Here is a 6,742-nt window from a genome sequence, read left to right as displayed (position 1 = left end):
AGACGTTTCAGATGTGGATTCAAATGGTTTGATGATTATGATTGAGAAATAATAGAGAATCTTCAATCGATTATCCATCATCATTTTATTTTTCGACAAGTTCGAGTGATTGAAGGAGGATAAGTTTCAATTGATTTGTCCCAGTCTCTCTACCAATCTTCATCTCTCAAAAAAGCAATACGATTACCAATGGGTTGCTCCGATCAACAGAAAAAAAAACAAGGAGGGAGGTGGTTTCATGGTGGTCCCAGCTTTAGCAACACCACCGTTGGTGGTGGTGGTGTTTCTCGATGGGAAAGAGGCAGTGGGTAGCGGAGGGAGGAGCTCCGGTAGCCTCTGATGCTTTTGTTTGGTCTTCTACCGGCGGAGACAAAGGAGGAAAAAAGTGGCACCGGTGATGGCTAGAGTGACTCGACAGAAGGGGGCGAAGGGAGGTGGTGGTCGGTGTTAAGTTGGTCGGTCTTTTCCTTCGGTTGGTGAGCTACGAACTGGAGGGATCGAGATTTGCTATAGTAGTGGGTGGATATTTGGGTTCAGTGTGATGAGAGAGAGAGAGAGAGAGAGACCCAAATTAGTTATTTATTTTATTTTTCTTTTAAATGAAACAAAAAAATACAAAAAATATATCAGAAAGGGCATTTTAGTCTTTTCAGTTTTCCGAAGAACCAAAACCACAATCAAACATGATCAAAAGGATCACCAATCCAAAAAACTCGGGGTTTGGACTAAAACCCCAAAAATTTACATACCACAGGGATCATTTTTGCAATTTTATCTTTCTCTTACAATATATTAGTTTTACAGCCTAAGTTTTAGAAAAGCACATGTTACAAAATGTCACAACATGCCTCTAAAATGTAAGGATGCCTCCAAAATGTAAAGGGGAAGACATATCCACTTAGGCTCGATGCAGCGATTCGGTGCCACCCCTTGACAAGCTTAGGTTGACCCGGAAATTTCATACGAAAACTGCTCCCTCACTGCAGCATATGGCAAGGTAGTCGGCAAGTTGGTGTAGATAAAAGAAAAAGTCTTAATTTAATAATTGTGTATATTTTTTTCCGGTAATTCGAAAATACCATGACAACATATACCCTTAAAAGACGAAATTAACATGTAGCACACAAAAATGAGGTGACATGTAAAATCATAACGTGACAGTGCAAAATGCATGTTACAGAAAAAAAAATCTATGACCACGTGATGTTAAACATAAATCTTATAAGAAACATGTTTTTATAACTATTAAAAATAAATTTTACAATTGATAATACAAAAAACAATAAACTATAAATGAGTACCGTGATCATTTTGTCTCAATTGAGGCCCGACATGGCGTAGGGATATTGTTTTAACCAAAACTACACACGGAAACATGTGACGCAATGAATTTTCTATAATTTACACGCCGCCCCTTAAAAATCTCACATTTTACACGTTTCCGCCGCAATTTGATCCCTTGAAATACTTGAAACTTACCCTACAATCAATATTTCAACCCCAAGTTTCCCCTATATATTATTTCACACCCCCTCCATAAAAACATTGTAATCCTAACAACACAATTAATACTATTACAAGCAATGAAAGCAATATCTATCTCCAAACCCGTCTTTTTTGGTTCATCTTGCCACCACCATTGTCCTCATACAAATAATCTTCATCATCGAGCTGTGTCTTTTGTTGTGAGTGCAGGAAAAGGAACCAATGGTCGAAGGAATCTTGTGGATGAAAATATGATTGTATTAAGAATGCGAATAAAGGAAGTGGAGATGGAAGAGACAGGTGGTTTGTTGCCAGAAAAGTCTCGAAGTTGGATGGTGTGGGAGAAGAAGTATTATGAGCATTATAATCAAGATGTATGTGAAGCTATGAGGGTGTTACAAATGTGTTTAATGAACACTAGGCCATGTTTTGCCCTTGGGACATTGGCACTTTTGATGTTGAGTGTGATTTTATCAACGGGTGTTGTCATTAACAATTTTATTATGTTTGTGAAGTGGTTTCTGTAATCTGAAAGAATCTCATGCAAAAGTGAGACTCATGGATTAATTTTGGAAACTTGTATCACACTCATATTTTTGTTTGAGAGAATAAGATGATAATTAATTATAGTATAAATCGGTAGTATCAAAAGATTTATAAACACACATGATAAGAAATTGTTTTATTTATTTATTTATTTGTTTTTTATTTTATTTTATTTTGTTTTTTTGTATAAGATATAATTATACTAATGATTAATAGTTGTTGGTTTGATGCTTAAGACTCGAGCTTCATTTCTACATATGCTTATAATTGTCTCACTCAAATAGTTGTTGGATTTTGAGAGATTTAGAGGTTGCTTGTAAACTAAAATCATTAAAAATTTTGAATTGGGATTTTTCTTTTGACGGTTCGACTATAAAAAAATGTTTAAATCGTGAAACATTAAAATAAAAATAAAAATAATAAAAAAAACAAACAAACATATAGCTTACAGTTTTAGTCCCTGCAGTTGGCATTGTTTTGCATTTTTGGTCCAAGACTTCAAACTTTCTCATGGTTTGTCATGGCTGCCGAATCTTGTACCATTGATCCTCGGGTCCATATAAAAGACCATTTTATCAATTATAACAAACGTTCTAAATAACATGAGTCGTGATTCGGCGGTAATGTCAAGCCTTAAATTTATAAATCGGGACGAACCACGATTTTTTTAAAACGTGACTTAAGGCATAAATTTTTTTATATTATTAATAATTCTACAAATATTTCTAATATATATATAAAAGCTAAGTTCTAAAATAGTTGTTGAAAAAGTGATCCTAATGATTGTAACACTCGATTCCAAGGATGGGCCAACTGAGGACTTAGAGGGATCAAAGGTAAGATTTTTAGAAAATTGATAACGTCTATTTTATGTATATATATATTTATGATTTCTCTTATTATTTTATAATATGTTTTTATGTTATTTAGAATTGAAAGATACTTAATATGCTTTGAAATATTTACTTACAGTTAAAATGAGAGTTGAAATGCAAAAAGAGGAGAAATGAGCTAAAAAGACGAAAAAAATGATATTGTTACTAGATTGACCCATCTTCAGTGTTTTGAGTATATCTGATGACTCATAAGTTCAATTGCCATTATTCAAAATGTTCTGGAAAGTAGACGAAATTTCCTATGACTTATGTGAGAGGGCTTTTTTGCTAATTCGACATTTATCTTATCCAAAATCAGCCTTGAAGACGAAACATAAAAGTTGGATGGAAATTCCTTCCAAGTTACTTATTCCCCAAGCACCACTTATCTTATTTTTATTTGCTTAATCCCTAAGCCACCATTAGTTTCCTTATTCCAATCTAACTATAATATTCCATATTTATTCCATCTCCATTCAACTATAAATACCCATATCATTCTACCATTTTCATCATCTATGATATTCCACTTCGACTTGTGCGAAAAAAAAACTTCATAACTGTCGTTTTGAGGGTTTAGAAAGCGACCAGAAGGCCGTTAAGCTGACATGAGCGAAGATATGAAGGATTAGAGAGTGGATTCGTGTCAATAATCATGTGGTTTGTTATCGTGACCATGTTTAGCATTCCACTGTGATACTACTATGTTTTTACTTTTTGATTTTGGTGTCATCACCATTTGCTTTGAGTTTATGATTAGATAAGACCTTGATTTGTGGATTAATTGCTGTATTGGATTGTTTTATTTGTGTTTAATTTATCTTGTTATGCTTGTTAAAAGATCCCCATGTGTTAATGACAATTATTTTCTGTTAATCATTAAGTATATCGAGTTGTATGATGAACATCTGCTTGATTGCTTGCCTCTTATGATTTTGATGACCATCAAGATTATATACCTAGGAATAGTGAATATGAAACTAGGGTTAACTAGGAAATAAGTAAATTAATGTGTGAGCGTATGTGACGACCAACCACATATGAGCTAATTGAATTAACCAATTCGATTAACTATTATTACAAGTCTTGCTTGATACGAACTGAACACTAGGAAACATGCTAGTTTAATCAATTGATCATTGCTTTAATTGACTTGTTTGCTAAAGGATTAGTAATAATGAACATGAACCTAATCATTTTAGAAATCGGTGAAAAGGATATGCGCATAGTTAGCTATATATTTCGATTAGAATTTTATTATTTTCTAGCTAATTTATTGCAATTTATGGACAAAAGGTACTTAATTATGTTTAAATTGTGTTTTCAGTCTAAAAGATGAGCTCGGAAGCAAAAGGAAGCAGGAAATACGATCGGGAACTCGAGAACTGAAGAAAGAAGAAAAAAAGAAGAAGAAAAGAGTTAAAATCCTGAAGGACTCGGCGAGTTGAGTCGACTACTCGACGAGTCCCCATGAATGTTCGCGAAGCAAAAATGGGTTAATTGAATTATTAATTTGATTAGCGAACGTGAGACTAGGGTTAACTAGAAAATGGGTAAATTGATGTGTGAGCTTGTGTGATAAACCATCAACAAGAGGTTAATTGAATTATTAATTTGATTAGCTAATTACAAGTCTTATTTAACCCGAATAAATAAACTAGGTTTCGTTAGTTTAATCACTTGATCACTGCTTAAATTAATTTGTTTTCTAAGGATTGATAATAGCGAATGTGAATCTAATCACTTTAATTGGTAGCCAATAACAATTAATCCATTGCACTTGCCATAAAATCAACCATAGTAGTAAATGAATCGAACCTAAAAAGAAGCCTTTTTATCATTGAATTTAGTTGGCTTTTACTTATTTTTTTAACTGTTAGTTAATTAAACTGCATGTTAGTTAATGTGTTAAAATTTCTAGTCTTGCAAAACTAGAGAAAACCTTTTACTTTTATTACTTGTTTTAGTTAATTCTAGTCATTAGTTTAATTACCGTTCCATGTGTTCGATACCCTACTTATACAACTATACCACCAATTGACAGGTCCATTGCCTTTGTGTGTCTAACTATATTTTAAAAGTAGGATTAAAACTAGTGCATTTATATACACATCAATTTTTTGGCGCCGTTACCGGGGAACGCTTCAAAAATTAATTCTAATTGCTAGTGTTATCGACCCTTTGTGTGAGATTTATCTTGCACAAAGTTACTGCTTTAGTAATTTAGGTATTTGGCTTAAGTATTAGGTTTTTCTGTTTTTAAGTTTGTGTTGAATTTTTTTTGTCTTAACCTTGAACTCGCCGAGTGCAGTCGAAGCTACTCGACGAGTCCAAGGCGAATTCTCAGTTTCGTTTTTTATTTCATTTTTTGTTATTTTTATGCGTTTTTCTTGTTTGTTTGTAGGAATTACATGACCTGAGGTTCAAATACACCTCTGGTTCCTCCATACGAAGACCCGAAATCCGCTCTTAGGAAGAACAAGGATAAAGCCATTGAAGACACTAACCCGCCAAAGAAATCACCTTTCAAGGACCTTAAATCAATCTTTGGAAAGAAGAAAAGCAAGAAAGCAGGTGAGTCTAGCAGTCAAAGGAGTGAAGAAAGCAAGCTTGAGAATTTTGAAGAAAACCCATTGCCAAAAGAAACTGAATACGAGTATGAATACGAGTACGAATACGAAAAAGAAAGAAACTTTGAAGGAGAAATTGCTAACACAATGGCAAACATCGATGAAGTTCCCATGGGTGAATGGAAGAAAAGGATGTGTGATGACACCGGCCCAAGACTTGTGTAACCTGCGATTCCCGCAACTGCCACTTTCGAACTAAAAGGCCACATACTTGCTCAACTTAAGGGAATTCCATTCTTCAGGAAAGATCACGAAGACGCATACAAACATCTAGCCGAGGTCAACGATATAGCCGACTACTTTAATGTCCCTAATGTGGCTCGCGACACCGTTTTGCTTTGTATGCTACTAGTCACATTCAAGGGAGCTGCGAAAGATTGGTTGAAAACACTCCCTCCAGGATCCATCACTACTTGGGCTAAAATGAAAGAGGAATTTATAAACCAATTTTGCCCTCCCTCGAAGATAGCCAAGTTGAAGAAAGCCATAGAAAACTTTGAGCAACAAGCTGGAGAGTCACTATATGAGGCATGGGAGAGATACAAAGGCTTACTAAGTAACTGTCCACATCATGATCTAAATAGCTAACAAGAAGTCTCCATTTTCTATAATGGAGTAAATGTAACAACTAGGAAGGTCCTTGATTCGCAATGACCACTCACAAAGAAGCCACCCCTGGTGATAAAAGAGCTAATTGAAGAATTCTCTAAGAATTATAGAGAATATCATAACCCAATGAATGAACCAAATCGAGGGGTGGTGAACTCAGTTACTGATAGCATGGCAACAATGATGGCTAAGTTGGAGAGTTTGGACCGAAGAATGACTAAGATGAACCAATCCATCCATGCTATCTGGGTGGGATTTGAGAATTATAAGGGGCCTCACCTTACGAGAGATTGTGATTTGGACGAGAACGGGAACCGAAAAGCACAAGTGTGCTATTCAAGTGGTGATAAACATGATGATGATTGGCGAAAACCCAAGAAGGAATGGCTCCCATACGATGAATACAAAAAGGCAAAGGAGGAAAAATATAAGCAAAAAGTAAGGGATTTTTATCAAAAAGAGGAGTTGGTGCAAGAAAAGAAATCGGATTTAGAGGACATGCTCACAAGATTTGTAGCTGCATCCGATAACAGACATAATGAGATAGACGTTGCAATAAAAGAGCAATGAAATATGTTAAGGGAGCACCAAGGCATG

The 6,742-nt window shown here is 34.9% G+C and overlaps 1 non-coding gene across 1 annotated transcript; it reads right to left on the bottom strand.

Annotated features, from left to right (window-relative positions):
• Positions 1 to 6,007: 6,007 nt before the first annotated feature.
• LOC145044608 (small nucleolar RNA R71) lies at positions 6,008 to 6,114 on the bottom strand. Its single transcript, XR_013681557.1, has one exon. It is a non-coding gene; the product is annotated as a small nucleolar RNA R71 (small nucleolar RNA).
• Between the last annotated feature and the right edge of the window lie 628 nt (positions 6,115 to 6,742).

Source organism: Lactuca saligna, chromosome 4, assembly GCF_052625555.1.
Source record: "Lactuca saligna cultivar CGN05327 chromosome 4, ASM5262555v1, whole genome shotgun sequence".
Classification (NCBI taxonomy): domain Eukaryota; kingdom Viridiplantae; phylum Streptophyta; class Magnoliopsida; order Asterales; family Asteraceae; genus Lactuca; species Lactuca saligna.
This window is presented reverse-complemented; position numbering and strand designations above follow the sequence as displayed.